Raw genomic sequence first — 23471 nt, 5'->3', positions numbered from 1 at the left:
AAGACCACTTACGATGATCAGTCATAGTAGTACAACCCCACCATTTTTTACATGTGGAGGAGAACCTGTCGGATTTACTTGTCAACCGAACACTGGACTCCTAAGGAATGTACCGTCTTAGCGGAACTTCCAGGCCATTTGGGCCAATATAATAAGGCTGGGCCGGCGCCACTCGACCACTTACGCCACTCCTAGTTCAGATGAAATCCATTACTCTGAAACGTAAAGCTCGTCCCCACTTTCCCCAAGTAGAAACTTGTTGATACGGCTCCACCAAGAAGTCGTATCTAGTTGGAAAGGGAAACTCACCGATATTTCCCATGCGATGCCTGTTAATGGATTAACTTGTTCCAAGAATTTTACTTCCCGAGTATTGGGTAAGTAATCAAAACTCTTTTATCAAAATAGCAACCTGGTTGCGAATATAAAACACACCACAGAGCCGGATCCCTCAGGTTTTGAGCGAATATTTAAATCCCCTTTGAAAGGAAGATCTTAAATATATAAAAAAAAATGAGTTTTGGGGTCCGCTCTAACTTTTAAAATCATTTTGAAGGCTCACAAACATTTTTAAGAATGTTTAGAGTAGTGCTGATTTAATGGAATAAATCAGTCCCAATTTATTAGAAAATATCTGAATATTATTATTTAAATAATATTCTCATAAAGAATAATCTTTATAAAAATAATTGAAGTAGAAGTTTTAAAACTTATACTTGCAATGAATATTAAATAACCAAAGATATACTTATACAAAGTACTATCTTTATTTGAATAATCAAAAGTAAGTTTGATTATCGACACATTATTCTGTAATAAAATTAAGAATAATAGTTAGTAAATAATCGGAGTCATAAGTCCTCGAATGAATATTCAAATAATAATATTCATTAATAAATTAAGCGGAGTCATAAGTCCTCGAATGAATATTCAAAATAATATCCATTCATAAAATAAACGGGGTCATAAACCCTCAAATGAATATTCAAAAATAATATTCATTAATAAAATAAACGGGGTCATAAGCCCTCGAATGAATATTCAAAATAATATTCATTAATAAAATAAAGTTATCGAATAAACTTTATTCGATTCATAGTTTTGAAAACTATATCTATATATATATACATAAATATATATAATATACTCGGGAGTATCGACTCCCGGTTTTAGAAAAATATTCACCTTTGGGTCCCCTATACTAAGGGTATATGCAAATACCGCTTATCTCTAGCATAGGTATTATCAACTGAATCAACAGATATATGTATCAAGATTACGAAACAGGCATGCATATATACCATATCACATGCTACAATATATCAGCAAGAATTTGCTAATTTAACCATCATGCATCTATCACAAGATAATGCATATACATATGTATACATCACAACAACAGTATAACGGGTAGAAAACTTGCCTGAGCGACTGGGGGTTACAAGTGGCTTGAGACGAGTCTGGTAACCTATAAACAACATATAAGTTGGAATTAAACCAAAGTCACTTATCAATCTATACTTTAACCAATTTAGACTCTAACGCTCGCTTTGCGCTTACTGATTCTCTTAAGTCGCTTGAGTACCCTCGGCTCCACCATTTTTAATAAATCAACCATTATGAGTTTTAAGGCGATTCTTTCGCGACTGTCTTACCAACTGCCTCATACACTTTACATAATTGTTTCATACTCCAATTAGTCCTTTTAGATCTTTAACCTATGTTTCAAAGTAAGGCGAGGGGTAATGATTCGTTCGCTGAAATGTCGTTAATTAAAACGGTCGTTTCTCCTAAACCGTACATCGGAATCAAACAAACTACATATCAAAACGAAGCTCGTAACATGAACTATCTAATCAATGCTAATGGTCAAAAGCTAGCAGTGAGTTCACGGGTCCTAATGTTAAGAACAAAAACAGCCTAAAGTAAATCGGACATTACGACGACTATGTTTACGTGATTACCCAAATTTAAACCACTCCAAATCATCTCACAATCAACTCACAATCAACATCCCAGCCAAACTCCATCCATACTTCATCATAACAGCCCCAACAACTCCACATTATCAATTTATACTATTCTTAAACATGAATTTAAACTACACTTAAGTTCATTAATCAACAATCCAAGAATTACCACTCCAAAAACTTCACAAAACCAACTAATCTCTACATTCACAACAAACAAGACTCTCATGAATTATAACAACAAAACTAAACCTAATTACTCAAATAAAGTTAGGGTTTGGAGGGGTTTTACCTTCCTTGTGAGTGGGAGTAACTCATTAGCTTGGAATCACCCTTGAAAGTCCTTATCCAAGCTTAATCTAAACAAAAATTCAAGAACAAAAATTTTAGTTCTTGAAAAACACTATTCACCATCTTTTTCCATGATTTTTAGGAAGAGATTGTGAAGGAATTTGGAGCTTAGATTCATAGGATAACTATATCTAAGTACAAGGAACCTTGGATAATTACCTCACAATTTAACAATGCTTGGAGCTTGAATTTGGATTTTCTTATCCTTGAAAATGAAGGAAAGCCGAGAGCTTGATGAAGAAAATGGAGTGTTTTGTGTTTTTTGATTTGTTTGCTTGGTTACTAGCTTTTGTTTTTTGATTAATTACCTTATTACCCATAAAAAATTGGGTGGTTATTAATCAACCACACCTCCTTCCCTTATGTCATGCTTATGTCACCTTTCCTATGTCATCTTGTTGGTTTGATGACATCATCATCCCTAACCTCTTTGATTAACTCTTAATTGCTTGCCTAATGACCGCTGATCTGTTATACGGTTCGCTTAACTTTCGTTCTCGTTTATCGTTTGAGGGATCATATCCGGGATCTTATTACTTGGGGTCCCTTAACCTTTCTCAATACATTATATTCCTTTTATGATCCTCTCTTAAAATCCTTGAATTTAAATCCTTTTTATCCTGTTACCTTATACTAAATTCCTTCGGTATCTGGTGGATTTTCGGGAAAAATCAAAATGTTCGGATTTGGATTCTGACGACCTTTACATACACTTATATACCACATAGAGTACTAATAATATCCCAGAAGATCAATAAAAGAACCCCTACATAGTGTGGCATGAAAAGTTTTCTTATTCAGCATAATCAGCAAAACACTATTCATAAAGGTTTCAAAAATTCCAAAAATTGGGGTTATTACAGTCTCCCCTCCTTAAAAGGATTCCGTCCCGGAATCAGATAGAAAATGAATAGGGATACTTTCTTAGCATTGCACTTTCTAACTCTCAAGTAAATTTTCCCACATTATGGTTCTTCCATCAAACTCTGAATAGTTTGATAACCCTTCTCCTAAGTACTTAATCCCTTTCCATCTATAACCCTTCCTGGTTGCTCCATATAGGTTACGTCTGGTTGCATGTCTATGCGCTCATATGCCCTTATTTGTCTGGCATCCGGATTACACTTCCTTAATATTGATATGTGAAACACGTTATGAACTTGCTACAGGTTCGGGGATAGGGCTAGCTCATATGCTAACTTCCCAATACGTCTTAATATCTCCAAGGGTCCAACAAATCGTGGACTTAGCTTTCCTTTCTTTTCGAACCTCATCCGTCCTTTCCAAGGGAATACTTTTAACAATACAAGGTTCCCTCCTTCATACTCTTTGTCCTTTCATTGTCAAATCAGGCATACTTCTTATGTCCATCTTGGGCTACTCCCAGCCATCCTCTGATTAGATCTATTATATTCTTGGTCCTTTGGGCCACTGCTGGTCCGAGCATCTTGCGCTCTACAACTTCATCCTAACATAAGGGAGATCGACATTGTCTTCCCTCAAAGATCTCATAAGATGACATCTCGATACCTGACATACGATCTATTATCGTGAGAAAACTCAATCCGCGTTAAGTGATCATTCCAACTTCTTTCAAGTCTATTACACAGACTCTCATTATAGTTTTTAGCATTAGAGCTTTTGCTTCTCAATACCCAATCTTTTCCAGTTCGTAATCGCTACTACCTTCCGTTCCTAATATTATACTGGTTATACTTTTGCTCGTTAGCGTTCTATAACCTCTTAATAACCACGTCAACCTTAGTATCACGAATGCGTTAGAATCGGAATACCACCATACTTGGTACCACTTCCTCTCTAGATGCCTCCATCTTCGAAAGCTTGGTCCTTCATATAGAAGTAAAATAATTTATTGAGAGATCACTATGATCATGAACACTTGTTATATTGCATAGTTAGTACAGAAGGTGGCCAGCCTTTAGTACTTGACAAGCAATTAAACAATAGATGGTATCCTACTAGGCTTCTATCATACAGATAGATAGTCATTCGGCAATACCTCCCCTTCTGGAAGGGTTGTTCTTCTCAGTTTATATGAAATGAAAAGAAGAGAAAAGATGGAATTGAAGAGAATTGTATATATGAAAAAAAAATACTGCCACAAAATATCTGGCTTGGAACCTACCTCTGAACTATAGAGGTTTGTCATAGGAGAACAAAACATATGTGTATATATATCAACATCAAGTATTATCGTATCGCATTTTGCATGCTTAAATATTTTTGCTATTCCGTCCATCATTCTATGGACCCATGCTCTTCCTCGAGCTTATACTCAATCACCTTTGAAACTCCCTCGACATCGAAAATCGAATCTGGAATCTCATTCTAGACATCATCGTTACTAGAATTCTATGCTTGCACCGCAACCTTCCTCGTATAGTAATACGACTCTCTATTGATAAGAAGGAATAAGGATTCAATAGGTAGATAATCGACTTAAAAAGGTCTACCAATAATAACTTATACATCACCACAACCCGATTAGTGGTACCCAATCTCAACATCCATTACAATACAACTCTCACAGTTGCAAGTAATCGGCTCATTACTCATAGAATCATTCCTGCATTACTATGGTCCACCATTGACCTACTGTTTTCATTCACTTTCCATGAAATCTTAGTATCTAACCATACGGAGTCCATACATGTCGTATAGAATTCCTCTAAGGAGTTAACATAATCACCATTCATAATTTATGAAGAACACTCCAAATTCTGACGTACTTTCATGACATGAAGCAGATAAAATTGCAGAAGAGTTTCAATCAAAGCAACGATAGCAGGTTAATACCATTCTTAATCCTATGCCTTCAATAGAAGACTTAACTCAAAGGTTTGTTTAGTACTTTTTGAAACATGGTCCTGGCTTATTCTCAATATAGGACCTTCTAGGATAGATAGCCCGCTCATGGCGATTACACGAATTAAACCTTTACCAAACTACTATTACGGTTGGGTATTGCACAGTCATCAGAAGGAATGTCAATCTTCCAAACCATAATACAATCTTCCCGGCTTCAACCATCATCACTGTATTCCTCTCGCACGAGCGCCTATAATCATCCTCTTACATTTAAAGTGTCGGCCACCTCTTTGGCCTTTCTTGATAGTAAAATTTCCTTACAGTGAATGTCATTTTAACCACCTCCAAATAAATTTTCTACCTTATTTCAATCACTGCTTTTGTGAAGATGTTTTCCTTAAAATCTGATGAGTAAAAAAAAAATATCACCATTTTTCCATAAGTTATTGCCTCAGTCTTTAGAGGTTAATCACTGTCATGACTGACTCTCAATCATACTTAGAACATCTTTTATCTTAGGCCCTAATTGCCCTGAATAATTTCAACCTTTACTGGTTCGATCCATACTTTCTCATGGTTTAACACGTGCCCCACTTGGCATCATTATAATTACGTCATATTTCCTTTATCAACATTTCTATTCTTGAGAATTTTGAATATTACCTTTCTCCTTGTAAAACCTCTAAGGTTATCCTTGAATCGTTCCTCCTGTATTCCCTAGATACAGGGCATATCAAAATACCATATACTAATACTAGAACCATTGTCTACGTACTTCTGAAAAAATTTCTCTACTGATCTTTAAAGGTTGTTGTTACCTTAATCCTTTCCAATTCATACTGTCAAAACTCATGCTTTCCCTATTAAGGGTGAAATTCCAACCTTTATGCTTTCCCCTAGGATTCATTTTAAGTTACCGATGTTCTATCCTTAATTCCACCTTTAAAAAGGTACATGCATCCTTCCATGGATAATCAAGTCATATATCCTTGATAAGGGTGTCTTATTCAATCATTCCCACCTCGATAGTATATGCCTAATTTCACAATAACATCTGTATTCAAAATGAGGTCAATCAATATGGCCTCCAAAAGATAACAAAGGTTATCCGCTTTTCTTGCCTAATTTGGTAACGATAACAAGGATGTTCTGGAAGATATTGGTCGTGTTCAACGTGAACTTCTCCTTAATAATTCCTTATTTACTTTTGTTGTTTATCTCAACAGTCATCTCAATGTTGGGATATCTTTCATACCTGGCGTCTCCCTTTCTGGGTATCAAGCCACCAGTCTTACACTTCACATTCTTGAAGGTCACTTCCTTCATCCAATTTTCCTAATTTCTTACTTTCTTGTCTCCTTAGTCTATCCGCGTCTCATTATTTATCCTTCGAACTATCTCAAGGTTTCCTCGGATCCTCCCAACTTACAGGGAATAAAATATATGTATCTCTTATGCCTTCAACCATCAATTTTTAACTCATGGCGAATCACCCTCATCCTGACGATTACATACTTTTCTATTTCTATTACTACGAGTCTTTAGGGTTTTCTCATACCCAACTCCCTTATCATTCCTCAAACTCTATTGCCTTTATATTCCTTTCCACTTCAATTCCTTTTTATTTTCCTTTCTCTTAGCATTATTTCATGAACCAACACAACATAAGCATTGATTTCAAACATCCCGTCATTCTGGATTCGTGTCCTCAGAACGAATCTTGACAACTTTTACAACTTAGATTCATAATTCATCATACTTGTCCGCCTTTGTTCTGGCTCTAAAGCTTTTACACTATCTCCATAACCTTGGGAAGTACTTTCCTGAAAACAATTGACTGAACTTTAATCAGTTTATTGTAACCTCTGGCTCTGTGCCTTCCTTGGACTTTCACCAGCGGGTGGCCTCTCTCTTAGGAGGGTAAGTGACAAAACAGTCTTTTGTGATTCGTCAATCATTTAGAATCTCAAATGATTCTTATATTTCCTTTAGCCAGGCTCTTGCCTAGACTGGGTCAGCTTGTTCCTTGGAACTCTGAGAGCTTAGCGACTTAAAGGTCCTGAAAGAATTTCTCACCGCATTGTTTCCTTAGGGTCGTTGTTGGGGATAATAGTCTAAGTTCTGTCTAGAAAGGTCCATAAATTTTCGTATAGGAGTACCGTCTCGGGTCTCCTTTCCTTACTCGACTTCTGTTTCCTTAGTCTGAACATTCCCTCCTCCTCTCCATAATCGGGGTCATCCTACATATTTTAAATCCTCATTTTCCACTTCATCATGTTATGGGTTCCTTCTATCTTGATGGCGACCTCCTTGACTATCACATTCAGGGTTTGCTCTAAATCTTATTCCTCAAACTAGCTTTCATCTAAGATCTCATCTTTAAGCTCTTGAACATTTGGAACCCAAATTCTGTAGGAATACCTCATTATTCCCTTATCATCTTTCTTGGTATTAATCTCTTATCTATTTGTTGGCTCTCTGGCTTCATTCATCACTTTTTCTTGCACAATCTGTTCTTTTCCAATAATTCGGGTTGTATTGCAATCTCAAATAGCTTTTCGGTACCGGCACCGGTTACCTTCACTTCTATTTCCATTTTCTCAAAATCTCTTATAAACTCTCTCAAAGACATTATCATCTTGAGTCTCTCCTTTTACTAAGGGCATCAGCCACCACATTGGCTTTCCCGAATGATAAAGAATCTCATAATCGTAATCCTTGATTAGCTCTAACCACCTCATTTGGCGCATGTTGAGCTCTTTCTGCGTGAAAATGTACTAGAGCACTTATGGCTTAGGTAAATCTCGCACTTCTCTCCATACAAGTAGTGCCTCCAATCTTTAGGGCAAAACTATTGCCACGAGCCCAAGCTCATGGGTGGGGATATCAAATTTTATACTCCCTTAATTTTCTTGACGCGTATGCGAGTACCTTGTTGTGCTGTATAAGAGCACCCTAATTCCTTATGCAAAGCGTCAATACAAATCACAAAATCTCCTTTTTCCATCCGGCAATGCCAACATAGGGGCCGTTACCAACCTTTGCTTCAAGTTGTTAAAAGCTTTTCTCGTATTTCTCTGTCTATTCAAACTTCTCAGTCTTACGAGTAAGCCGCGTTAAATGGGCTACTATCTTTACAAACTTGAACGAACCTCCGGTAGTGACCGGCCAATCCTACCTATGGTAGTTTCCCTAACCATGGTCATCAATTCCTCAATGGTCCTTTATTCATTCTTGTTAGGATCCTTCACGAGATCCTTCTCAGCAACAATCCCATCTAGGACAACATCCTCAACCACTACATCCTCAGTATGAACAATGGACCGGTCCTGCGTTAGGACGCTCTATTGGATCCACAATCTGATCTCCAATAACTAATAAAACATCATCGCGTTGTTGCTCCTCAACCTCAGGGTTCGGAGTCCCGCTACCATCTACGATAACGAACTACGCTTCTATCACGATATTTATAAGGGTTCCCATAAGGGTTTTAACTGTCAGTACTACGTTAGGTAGCCCGACTATGAACTTGGCAAGAGTTCTTATTATCTTAGTGAACTTATTATTTTAACGTCATATCATCTCTGAGGTTTATAACGCTTGGCTCTGATACCATTTCTGTAACACCCCCAAATCCGGAGTCGGGTATCCGGGTTGTCACGAGTTCCATTTCCCTTAATAATACTTAATCTTAATAATCAACCAACTACTGCGTACTGTGACCCCACAATATACACACACACACCACAAGTTATAGTCTCAGAGATGAATACCAAAAATAACACAAGTCAGTTTTATTCCACAATTATGAGCCATTACACCTCAAAAGGGTTTGTAAATAAATTTACATTTCTTTACCATTATTACAATTCATAATATACATAAATCTGGTATATCAGAAGTTGAAAGCCTAGCCTATTGGTAGATCCTACCTCGGCTATAATGGCATCAACGCCTACAGGAAACTGCGGAACGTTTCCTAACCGCTTGCGAATCGGGAGCTTGGTCCTGTTCATCTTTTCTATCTGTTGTTGTGTGATAAAAGAAGAAAGCAAGGGTGAGCAACAAGCCCACCAAAATAATATGTATAATGATTAACAATATATGAGCATTCTCATAGTACTCATGAAAGTCTTGGTCAAGAGGAAATGAACCAAACTGATATCTTAACGCGACCAAGTCACAAAATATTCAGTATATATACATATATACTTTTCACAATCTTTGAAATCCTCTGACATGTATCATATACACAGAGTTCCAGTTTATAACTACATAAAAATATCGTTGCAAGGTGATCTAATATATCTGACCTTGTCTCAACAGTTTTCCTGAAACCTTTGTCATTCATAAGACAATCATTAACTAGATGTAAGTTTAAAAGATGAAGTTACAAGATACTCCAATATACTTATATCTTTTCCGAATACTACTTGAACTACCACCGTTCAATGTATAAATAGTTCATCCCATAGATTAAGCTACAAGAAAAAACTTGTATAGAATCAATCTTTAAAATATCATCAAAATAAAATGAAGTTATGAGATACTTCATTTGATGCAAACATCATTTTGAAAACTGTTCCCTGCCAACACTCCACAATCGCCCAACCGTAGCTTTCCTATCGAAGTGCTCTGGGTAGTGTTGCAGAAATATCCAATTGCATGATGAACTCTTTACGGGAGTTTTGTCGCGCCAGGAAGACCACTTACGATGATCAGTCGTAGTAGTACAACCCCACCATTTTTTACATGTGGAGGAGAACCTGTCGGATTTACTTGTCAACCGAACACTGGACTCCTAAGGAATGTACCGTCTTAGCGGAACTTCCAGGCCATTTGGGCCAATATAATAAGGCTGGGCCGGCGCCACTCGACCACTTACGCCACTCCTAGTTCAGATGAAATCCATAACTCTGAAACATAAAGCTCGTCCCCACTTTCCCCAAGTAGAAACTTGTTGATACGGCTCCAACAAGAAGTCGTATCTAGTTGGAAAGGGAAACTCACCGATATTTCCCAGGCGATGCCTGTTAATAGATTAACTTGTTCCAAGAATTTTACTTCCCGAGTATTGGGTAAGTAATCAAAACTCTTTTATCAAAATAGCAACCTGGTTGCGAATATAAAACACACCACATAGCCGGATTCCTCAGGTTTTGAGCGAATATTTAAATCCCCTTTGAAAGGAAGATCTTAAATATATAAAAAATGAGTTTTGGGGTCCGCTCTAACTTTTAAAATCATTTTGAAGGCTCGCAAACATTTTTAAGAATGTTTGGAGTAGTGCTGATTTAATGGAATAAATCAGTCCCAATTTATTAGAAAATATCCGAATATTATTATTTAAATAATATTCTCATAAAGAATAATCTTTATAAAAATAATTGAAGTAGAAGTTTTAAAATTATACTTGCAATGAATATTAAATAACCAAAGATATACTTATACAAAGTACTATCTTTATTTGAATAATCAAAAGTAAGTTTGATTATCGACACATTATTCTTTAATAAAATTAAGAATAATAATTAGTAAATAATCGGAGTCATAAGTCCTCGATTGAATATTCAAATAATAATATTCATTAATAAATTAAGCGGAGTCATAAGTCCTCGAATGAATATTCAAAATAATATTCATTAATAAAATAAACGGGGTCATAAGCCCTCGAATGAATATTCAAAAATAATATTCATTAATAAAATAAATGGGGTCATAAGCCCTCGAATGAATATTCAAAATAATATTCATTAATAAAATAAAGTTATCGAATAAACCTTATTCGATTCATAGTTTTGAAAACTATATCTATATATATACATAAATATATATAATATACTCGGGAGCATCGACTCCCGGTTTTAGAAAAATATTCACCTTTGGGTCCCCTATACTAAGGGTATATGCAAATACCGCTTATCTTTAGCATAGGTATTATCAACTGAATCAACAGATATATGTATCAAGATTATGAAACAGGCATGCATATATACCATATCACATGCTACAATATATCGCAAGAATTTGCTAATTTAACCATCATGCATCTATCACAAGATAATGCATATACATATGTATACATCACAACAACAGTATAACGGGTAGAAAACTTGCCTAAGCGACTGGGGTTTACAAATGGCTTGGGACGAGTCTGGTAACCTGTAAACAACATATAAGTTGGAATTAAACCAAAGTCACTTATCAATCTATACTTTAACCAATTTAGACTCTAACGCTCGCTTTGCGCTTACTGATTCTCTTAAGTCGCTCGAGTACCCTCGGCTCCACCATTTTTAATAAATCAACCATTACGAGTTTTAAGGAGATTCTTTCGCGAGTGTCTTACCAACTGCCTAATACACTTTACATAATTGTTTCATACTCCAATTAGTCTTTTTAGGTCTTTAACCTATGTTTCAAAGTAAGGCGAGGGGTAATGATTCGTTCGCGAAATGTCGTTACTTAAAACGGTCGTTTCTCCTAAACCGTACATCGGCATCAAACGAACTACATATCAAAACAAAGCTCGTAACATGAAATATTTAATCATGGCAATGATCAAAACCTAGCAGTGAGTTCACGGGTCCTAATGTTAAGAACAAAACAGCCTAAAGTAAATCGGACATTACGACGGCTATGTTTACGTGATTACCCAAATTTAAACCACTACAAATTCATCTCACAATCAACTCACAATCAACATCCCAACCAAACTCCATCCATACTTCATCATAACAGCCCCAACAACTCCACATCATCAATTTATACTATTCTTAAACATGAATTTAAACTACACTTAAGTTCATTAATCAACAATCCAAGAATTACCACTCCAAAAACTTCCCAAAACCAACTAATCTCTACATTCACAACAAACAAGCCTCTCATGAATTATAACAACAAAACTAAACCTAATTACTCAAATAAAGTTAGGGTTTGGAGGGGTTATACCTTCCTTGTGAGTGTGAGTAACTAATTAGCTTGGAATCACCCTTGAAAGTCCTTATCCAAGCTTAATCTAAACAAAAATTCAAGAATAATAATTTTAGTTCTTGAAAAACACTATTCACCATCTTTTTCCATGATTTTTAGGAAGAGATTGTGAAGGAATTTGGAGCTTATATTCATAGGATAACTATATCTAAGTACAAGGAACCTTGGATAATTACCTCACGATTTAACAATGCTTGGAGTTGAATTTGGATTTTCTTATCCTTGAAAATGAAGGAAAGCCGAGAGCTTGATGAAGAAAATGAAGTGTTTTGTGTTTTTTGATTTGTTTGCTTGGATGCTAGCTTTTGTTTTTTGATTAATTACCTTATTACCCATGAAAAATTGGGTTGTAACAGCCCCAAATCCGGGGTCGGGGATCCGGGTTGTCACGATTTCCATTTCCCTTAATAACACCCAATCTTAATAAACAATCAACTACTTCGTACTGTGACCCCACAATATACACACACGCCACAAGTTATTGTCTCAGAGATGAATACCAAAAATAACACAAGTCATTTTATTCCACATTATAAGCCATTATACCTCAAGAGGGTTTCTGAATAAATTTACATTTCTTCGCTATTATTACAATTCATATAGATACATAAGTCCGGTACAACAAAAGTTGAAAGCCTAGCCTACTGGTAGTTCCTACCTCAGCTACAACGGCATCAACGCCTACAGGAAACTGTGGAACGTTTCCTAACCGCTCACGAATTGGGAGCTTGATCCTGTTCATCTTGTCTATCTGTTGTTGTGTGATGAAAGAAGAAAGTAAGGGTGAGCAACAAGCCCACCGAAATAATATGTATAATGAATAAGAATATATGAGCATTCTCATAGCACTCATGAAAGTCTTGGTCAAGAAGAATAGAAACAAGTTGATATCTTAACGCGACCAAGATGCAAAATATTCGGTATATATATACATATATACTTTTCACAATCTTTGAAATCCTCTGACATGTATAATATACACAGAGTTCCAGTTTATAACTGTATAAAAATATCGTTGCAAGGTGATCTCATATATCTAACCTTGTCTCAACGTTTTTCTGAAAATCTTTGTCATTCATAAGATAATCATTAACTGGATATAAGTTGAAAAGATGAAGTTACAAGATACTCCAATACACTTATATCTTTTCCGAATACTACTTGAACCACCACCGTTCAAGGTATAAACAGTTTTGAAAGTTCATCACATAGATGAGACTACAAGATAAGACTTGAATAGATTCAATCCTTGAAATGATGTTTAAAAGAAATGAAGTTACGAGATACTTCATTTGATGGAAACATCATTATAACCGTTTGACCCTGTCAATGCCTCAGCAATCACCCATCCGTAGCCTTTCGATCGAATACTCCGGGTAGTGTTGCAGAAATATCCAAACTGGATGATGAACTCATTACGGGAGTTTGCCGTGCCAGGAAGACCACTTACGATGATCAGTCGCAGTAGTACAACCCCACCATTTTCTACATGTAGAGGAGAACCTGTCGGATTTACTTGTCAACCGAACACTGGACTCCTAAGGAATGGACCGTCTTAGCGGAACTTCCAGGCCATTTGGGCCAATATAATAAGGCTGGGCCGGCGCCACTCGACCACTTACGCCACTCCTAGTTCAGATGAAATTCATGACTCTGAAATGTAAAGCTCGTCTCCCCTTTTCCCAAGTAGGAACTTGTTGATACGACTCCACCAAGAAGTCGCATCTAGTTGGAAAGAAAAACTCACCGATATTTCCCAGGCGATGCCTGTTAATGGATTAACTTATTCCAAGAATTTTACTTCCCGAGTGTTGGGTAAGTAATCAAAAACTCTTTTATCAAAACAGCAACCTTGTTGCGAATATAAAACACACCACAGAGCCGGATCCCTCAGGTTTTGAGCGAGTATTTAAATCCCCTTCGAAAGGAGGATCTTAAATATAAAAATGAGTTTTGAGATCCGCCCTAACTTTTAAAATTATTTTGAAGACTCGAAAACATTTTTAAGAATGTTTGGAGTAATGCTGAGTTAATGAAATAAATCAGTCCCGATATGTTAGAAAGTATCTGAATATTATTATTTAAATAATATTCCCATAAGGATGATCCTTATAAAAATAATCGAGGTACGAGTTTTAAAACTCATACTTGAAATGAATAATAAATAACAAAGATATACTTATACGAAAGTATGATCTTTATTTGAATAATCGAAAATAAGTTTGATTATCGGAATATTATTCTTTAATAAAATAAAGAATATTATTTAGTAAATAAGCGGAGTCATAAGTCCTCGAATGAATATTCAAAAATAATATTCATTAAATAAAATAAACGGAGTCATAAGTCCTCGAATGAATATTAAAAATAATATTCATTAAATAGAATAAACGGAATCATAATCCCTCGAATAAACCTTATTCGATTAATAGTTTTGAAAACTATATCTATATATATATAAATATATATAATATACTCGGGAACATCGACTCCCGGTTTTAGAAAATGTTCACCTTTGGGTCCCCTATACTAAGGGTATACACAATTACTGCTTATCTCTGACATAGGTATTATGCAACTATAAGCATTGGAATCAACAGATAGATATCAAGATTACGAAACAGACATGCATATATCCCATATCAGCATGCTCGAATATATCGCAAGATTTGCTAATTAACCATCATGCATCTATCACAAGATAATGCATATACATATATACATCACCACAACAGTATAACGGGTAGAAAACTTGCCTGAGTGCTCCGGGGTAGACTTAAGCTTAGAGTGGGTCCGGTAACCTATGAACAACAACATAAGCCGGAATTAAACCACGGTCGCTTAAGAAACTAGACTTTAACCAATTGAACCCTAACGTTTGCTTATGGTCATTTCTGCGCTTAACAAATCACATAAGTCGTTCGAGTACCCTTGGCTCCACCATTTTTAATAAATTAACCGTTACGAATTTTAAGGCGACGCTTTCGCCAATACCCTACCAACTGCCTATCCCACTTTACATAATTGTCTCATACTCCAATTAGTCATTTAAGGGCCTTAACCAAGGTTTCAAAGTAAGGCAAGGGGTAATGGTTCGTTCGCGAAACGCCGTTACGTAAAACGGTCATTTCTCCTAAACCGTACATCGGATTCAAGCGAACCATATATGAAAACGAAGCTCATAACATGAACTATCTAAACATGGTAAAGGTTAGAATCTTTCAGTGAGTTCACGGATCCCAAAGTTAAGAACAGAATAGTTAAGGAAAATCGGACATTATGACGTTTATGTTTACGCGATTTCCAATTTTTAAACCACTCCAAACAACCACCATTCAACTCACAACCAACAATACAACCAACCCTCATCCAAACCTTACTACATCAGTCCCCAAACCTAAAGATTTTCTAATTTATACAACCCCACACATGAACTACTAGCTATACTTAAGTTTCATTAACTATAAACAAGATTTCAACATCCAAATCACTACAAATCCAATCCAAACTCTAAACACACAAGCATCATGCTTCTCATTTACTATAACCATCAAAACCATCATAATACTCAAAGTAAAGTTTGGGTTTGGAGGTGTTATACCTTCCTTGGAGTGATTAGAGTAGCTAGGAAGTCTTAGGGAACCTCCTACAAGCCTGATCTTTCCAAAGGAATCAAGAACACAAAGTTAGGTTTTGAAGTTTCTAAAAGCCAGATTCAAAGAACTGTCAAAACGTGGGTCTTACCTTGCTTATTTGGACGAGACTTGTGAACAAGAGTTGTAGGTCATCTCAATACCTTTCCAAAGAGCTATAGAACATACTATTTGAGTGAGTATTGATGGAAATATGGTAGTTTGAAGTTGCTGCTCTGGTTTTGGCCGAGAGCTTTTGTTCTTGGAAAGCAAAAGTTAACTTTTAATTTGTGTTTTGTGATTTGTTTTGCCTTGACTTGGTTGCTACCTTTTGTTTGTTAAGTAAATTGTTACCATGGTAAAAATTGTGTGGCTCACAATCAACCAACCAATTCTTCCCACTTTGTCATGCTCATGTCATCTGCTTATGTCATCTTGTTACACTTGTCTTCTTTTGTTGGTGTGATGACATCATCGTCCATTAACCTCTTTGATTAACCCCTAATTACTTGGCTAATGACCGCTGATCTGTTATACGGTTCGCTTAACTTTCGTTCTCGTTTATCGTTTGAGGGATCATACCCGGGATTTTATTACTTGGGTTCCCTTAACCTTTCTCAATACATTATATTTCTTTTATGATCCCCTCTTATAATCCTAGAATTTAAATCCTTTTTATCATGTTACCTTATACTCAATTTTTTCGGTATCTGGTGGATTTTCGGGAAAAATCAAAGTGCTCGGATTTGGATTCTGACGATATTTACATACACTTATATACCATATAGAGTACTAATAAGACCTCAGAATATCCGTAAAAGAACTGCTACATTATGTGGCATGAAAAGTTTTCTTATTCAGCATAATCAGCAAAATCACTATTCATAAGGTTTACAAAAAGTCCAAAATTTTTGGGGTTATTACAGTCTCCCCTCCTTAAAAGGATTTCATCCCGGAATCAGATAGAAAATGAATAGGGATACTTTCTTAGCATTGCACTTTCTAACTCTCAAGTCAATTTTCCCACATTGTGGTTCTGCCACAAACCCTGACTAGCATGATAACCCTTCTTCTAAGCACTTGTCCATTTTTGATCTATAACCCTTCCAGGTTGCTCCATATAGGTTACGTCTTGTCGCATGTTTATGCGCTCATATGCCCCTATTTGTCTGGCATCCGGATTACACTTCCTTAACATTGATACATGGAACACGTTATGAACTTGCTAAGGTTCGGGGTAAGGCTAGCTCATATGTTAACTTCCCAATACGACTTAATATATCCAAGGGTCCAAAAATTTATGGGCTTAGCTTTCCTTTCTTTCCAAACCACATCCATCCTTTCCAAGGGAATACCTATAACAGCACTAGGTCCCCTACTTCTTATTCTTTGTCCTTTCGTGTCAAATCAACATACTTCTTATGTCCATCTTGGGCTACTACCAGCCGTCCTCTGATTAGATTTTCTATATCCTTGGTCCTTTGGACTACTATGGGTCCGAGCATCTTGCGCTCTACAACTTCATCCTAACATAAGGGAGATCGACATTGTCTTCCCTCAAGGATCTCATAAGGCGATACCTCGATACTGACATACGATCGATTATCGTAAGAAAACTCAATCCGCGTTAAGTGAGCATTCCAAATTTCTTTCAAGTCTATTGTACAGACTCTCATTATCTATTCTAGATCTACAGCTTTTGCTTCTCAATACCCACTCTTTTCCAGTTCGTAATCGTTACTATCTTCCGTACCAAATTTTATACTGATTACACTTTTGCTCGTTAGCGTTCTATAACCTTTTAATAATCGCGTCAACCTTAGTATCACGAACGCGTTAGAATCGGAATACCACCATACTTGGTACCACTTCATCTCTAGCTGCCTCCATCTTCGAAAGCTTGGTCCTTCATATAGAAGTAAAAGAATTTATTGAGAGATTACTATGATCATGAACACTTGTTACATTGCATAGTTAGTACAGAAGGTGGCCAGCCTTTAGTACTTGACAAGCAATTAAACAATAGATGGTATCCTACTAGGCTTCTATCACACAGATAGATAGTCATTCGGCAATACCTCCCCTTCTGGAAGGGTTGTTCTTCTTAGCTTATATGAAATGAAAAGGAGAGAAAAGAACGAATTAAAGAGAATTGTATATATATAAAATATACTGCCATAAAATATCTGGCTTAGAATCTACCTCTGAACTATAGAGGTTTGTCATAGGAGAACAAAACATATATGTATATATATATCAACATCAAGTATTATAGCATCGTATTTCACGTGTCTGAATATTTACTATTCCGTACATCATTCTATGGACCCATGCTCTTGCTCGAGCTTATAAACAATCACCGTTAAAACTCCCTCGACAGCGAAAATCGAATCTGGGATTTCATTCTAGACCTCCTTATTACTAGAATTTTATGCTTGCACCGCAACCTTCCTCGTATAGTAATACGACTCTCTATTGATGAGAAGAAATAAATATTCAATAGGTAGATAATCGACTTAATTAGTCTATCAATGATAACTTATACATCACCACGACCCGATTAGTGGTACTTAATCTCAACATCCATTACCATATAACTCTCGCGGTTGTAATCGGCTCATTATTCAAAGAATCGTTGATGCATTACTATAGTCCACCACGGACCTACGGTAGTCATTCGTTTTCCTTGGAATCTTAATAGCTAATCATACAGAGTCCATACCTGTCGTATCGAATTCTTCTAAGGAGGTAACATGATCACCGCTCATGATTCATGAAGAACACTCCTGAACTTGACGCACATATGACATGAAGCAAATAAAATTTCAGAAGAGTTTCAATGAAAGCAACGATAGCAGGTTAATACCATTATTAACCATATGTCTTTATTAGTAGACATGAAGCTCAAAGGTTCATTTAGTCCTCTCGTAACATGGTCCTGGCTTATCTCAAGATAGGACCTTCTAAAATAGATAGCCCGCTCACAGTGCTAACATGAATTAAATCTTTACCAAACTACTATTACGGTTGAGTATCGTACAATCATCAGAAGAAATGTCAATCTTTCAAACCATAATACAACCTTCACGGCTTTATCCATCGTCACTGTATTCCTCTGGCACATGTGCTTATAATTGTCCTCTTATACATAAAGTGTCGGCCACCTCTTTGACCTTTCCTGATAGTAAAATTTCCTTACAATCAATGTCACTTTTTAACCACCTCCAAATAAATTTTCTACCTCATTTCAATCACTGCTTATGTGAAAATGCTTTTCTTAAAGACTGGTGAGAAGAAAAAAAAATCACCATTTTTTTTCATAAGTCATTGCCTTAGTCTTTAGATGTGAACATTGCCACGACTGACTCTCGATCATACTTAGGACGTCTCTTATCTTGGGTCCTTCTTTTTTTCACCAATCTCGACCCTCATTGGATCGATCTATACTTTCTTATGGTTCAACATGTGCCCCACCTGACATTATTATAATTACGTCATATTTCCTTCATCAAAATTTCTATTCTTGAGAACTTTGAATATTACCTTTCTCCTTGTAAAACCTCTAAGGTTATCCTTAAATCCTTCATCAGGTACACCCTAGGCACAGGGCATATCAAGATACCATTTACTAAAACCAGAATCATTGTCTATATACTTCTGAAAAATTTCTCCACTGATCCTTAAAGGTTGTTGTTACCTTAATCCTTTGCAATTCATACTGTCAAAACTCATGCTTTCCCTATTAAGGGTGTAATTCCAACCTTTATGCATTCCCCTAGGATTCATTTCAAGTTATCGGGGTTTTATCCTTAATTCCACCTTTACAAGATACTTACACTCTTCCATGGATAAATCAAGTCATATATACTTTATAGATTACCTTATTTAATCTTTCTCACTTCGATAGTCTATACTTAATTTCACAATAACATCCTTATTCAAACTGAGGTCAATCCATATGGCCTCCAAAAGATAACAGCGGTTTTTTTCCGCTTTGCTTGCCTAATTTGGTAATGACAACAGGGATGTTCTGGAAGATATTGGTCGTGTTCAATGTGAACTTCTTCTAAATAATTCCTTATTTACTTTTGTTATTTATCTCAACAGTCATCTCAATGTTGGGATATCTTTCATACCCGGCGTCTCCCTTTCTGGGTATCAAACCACCGATCTTACACTTCACATTCTTGAAGGTCACTTCCTTCATCCAATTTTCCTAATTTCTTACTTCCTTGTCTCCTCAGTCTATCCACGTCTCATTATTTATCCTTCGAACTATCTCAAGGTTTCCTCGAATCCTCCCAACTTACAGGGGATAAAATATATGTATCTCTTATGCCTTCAACCATCAATTTTAACTCATGGTGAATCACCCTCATCCTGACGATTACATACTTTTCTATTTTTATTGCTACGAGTCTTTAGGGTTTCCTCATACCCAACTCCCTTATCATTCCTCAAACTCTATTGCCTTTATATTCCTTATTTTCCTTTCTCTTATCATTATTTCATGAACCAACATAACATAAGCATTGATTTCAAACATCCCGTCATTCTGGATTCGTGTCCTCAGAACGGATCTTGACAACTTTTACAACTTAGATTCATAATTCATCATACTCGTCTGCCTTTGTTCTGGCTCTAAAGCTTTTACACTATCTCCATAACCTTGGGAAGTACTTTCTTGAAAACAATTGACTGAACTTAAATTAGTTTATTATAATCTCTTGCTCTATGCCTTCCTTGGCCTTTCACCAGCGGGTGGCCTCTCTCTTAGGAGGGTAAGTGACAAAAACAGTCTTTTGTGATTCGTCAATCATTTAGAATCTCAAATGATTCTTATATTTCCTTTAGCCAGGCTCTTGCCTCGACTGGGTCAGCTTGTTCCTTAGAACTCTGAGAGCTTAGCGACTTAAAGGTCCTGAAAGAATTTCTCACCGCATTGTTTTCTCAGGGTGGTGGTTGGGGATAATAGTCTAACATCTGTCTAGAAAGGTCCATAAATTATCGTATAGGAGTACCATCTCGGGTCTCCTTTCCTTACTCGACTTCTGTTTCCTTAGTCTGAACATTCCCTCCTCCTCCCCATAATTGGGGTCATCCTACATGTTTTAAATCCTCATTTTCCACTTCATTATGTTATGGGTTCCTTCTATCTTGATGGCGACCTCCCTGACTATCACGCTCAGGGTTTGGTCTAAATCTTATTCCTCAAACTAGCTTTCATCTAAGATCTAATATTTAAGCTCTTGAACATTTGGAACCCAAATTCTGTAGGAATACCTCATTATTCCCTTATCATCTTTCTCGGTATTAATCTCTTATCTATTTGTTGGCTCTCTGCCTTCATTCATCACTTTTTCTGGCACAATATATTCTTTTCCAATAATTCGGGCTATATTGCAATCTCAAACAGCTTTTCGGTACCGGCTCCAGTTACCTTCACTTCTATTTCCATTTTCTCAAAATCTCTTATAAACTCTCCCAAAGACATTATCACCTTGAGTCTCTCCTTTTTATTAAGGGCATCAGCCACCACATTGGCTTTCCCCGAATGATAACGAATCTCCCAATCATAATTCTTGATTAGCTCTAACCGCCTCCTCTGGCGTATGTTGATCTCTTTCTACGTAAAAATGTACTAGAGCTCCTATGGTTTGTGTAAATCTTGCACTCTCTCCATACAAGTAGTGCCTCCAATCTTTAGGGAAAAACTATTTCCACGAGCCCAAGCTCATGGGTGGGGATATCGAATTTTATATTCCCTTAATTGTCTTGACGCGTACGCGATTACCTTGTTGTGTTGTCTAAGAAGCACCCTAATTCCTCATGCGAAGCGTCACTACACATCATAAAATCTCATTTTCCATCCGGCAACGCCATCATAGGGGCCATCACCAATCTTTGCTTCAGTTCTTGAAAGTTGTTCTCGTATTTCTCTGTCCATTCGAACTTCTCAGTCTTACGTGTAAGCGCGTTAAAGGGGCTACTATCTTTACGAACTTGAATGAACCTTCGGTAGTAACCGGCCAATCCTACCTCTGGTAGTCGCCCTAACCATAGTCATCAATTCCTCAGTGGTCCTTTGTTCATTCTTGTCAGGATCCTCCACGGGATTCTTCTCAACAACAATCCCTTCTATGACAACATCCTCAACCGCTACATCCTCAATATGAACATCATCCGGTCCCGCGTTAGGATGCTCTATTGGATCCATAATCTGATCTCCAATAAGTAATAAAACATCATCGCGTTGTTGTTCCTCAACCTCAGGGTTCGGACTCCCGCTACCATATACGATAATGAACTACGCTTCTATCACGATATTTATAAGGGTTCCCATAAGGGTTTTAACTGTCAGTACTACGTTAGGTAGTCCGACTATGAACTTGGCAAGAGTTCTTATTATCTTAGTGAACTTATTATTTTAACGTCATATCATCTCTGAGGTTTATAACGCTTAGCTCTGATACCATTTCTGTAACACCCCAAAATCCGGGGTCGGGGATCCGGGTTGTCACAATTTCCATTTCCCTTAATAACACCCAATCTTAATAAACAATCAACTACTTCGTACTGTGACCCCACAATATACACACACACACACCACAAGTTATAGTCTCAGAGATGAATATCAAAAATAACACAAGTCATTTTATTCCACATTATAAGCCATTACACCTCAAGAGGGTTTCTGAATAAATTTACATTTCTTTGCTATTATTACAATTCATATAGATACATAAGTCCGGTACAACAAAAGTTGAAAGCCTAGCCTACTGGTAGTTCCTACCTCAGCTACAATGACATCAACGCCTACAGGAAACTGCGGAACGTTTGCTAACCGCTCACGAATTGGGAGCTTGATCCTGTTCATCTTGTCTATCTGTTGTTGTGTGATGAAAGAAGAAAGAAAGGGTGAGCAACAAGCCCACCGAAATAATAAGTATAATGAATAACAATATATGAGCATTCTCATAGCACTCATGAAAGTCTTGGTCAAGAAGAATTGAACCAATTTGATATCTTAATGCGACCAAGTCGCAAAATATTCGGTATATATATACATATATACTTTTCACAATCTTTGAAATCCTCTGACATGTATAATATACACAGAGTTCCAGTTTATAACTGTATAAAAATATCGTTGCAAGGTAATCTCATATATCTAACCTTGTCTCAATGTTTTTCTGAAAATCTTTGTCATTCATAAGATAATCATTAACTGGATATAAGTTGAAAAGATGAAGTTACAAGATACTCCAATATACTTATATCTTTTCCGAATACTACTTGAACCACCACCGTTCAAGGTATAAACAGTTTCAAAAGTTCATCACATAGATGAGACTACAAGATAAGACTTGAATATATTCAATCCTTGAAATGTTGTTTAAAAGAAATAAAGTTACGAGATACTTCATTTGAGGGAAACATCATTATAACCGCTTGACCCTGTCAATGCCTCAGCAATCACCCATCCGTAGCTTTTCGATCGAATGCTTCGGGTAGTGTTGCAGAAATATCCAAACTGGATGATGAACTCATTACGGGAGTTTGCCGCGCCAGGAAGACCACTTACGATGATCAGTCACAGTAGTACAACCCCACCATTTTCTACATGTAGAGGAGAACCTGTCGGATTTACTTATCAACCGAACACTGGACTCCTAAGGAATGGACCGTCTTA

The sequence above is a fragment of the Apium graveolens genome, chromosome 3 (genome assembly GCF_009905375.1).
Source record: "Apium graveolens cultivar Ventura chromosome 3, ASM990537v1, whole genome shotgun sequence".
Classification (NCBI taxonomy): Eukaryota; Viridiplantae; Streptophyta; class Magnoliopsida; order Apiales; family Apiaceae; genus Apium; species Apium graveolens.
Note: the sequence above shows the minus strand (reverse complement) of the source record.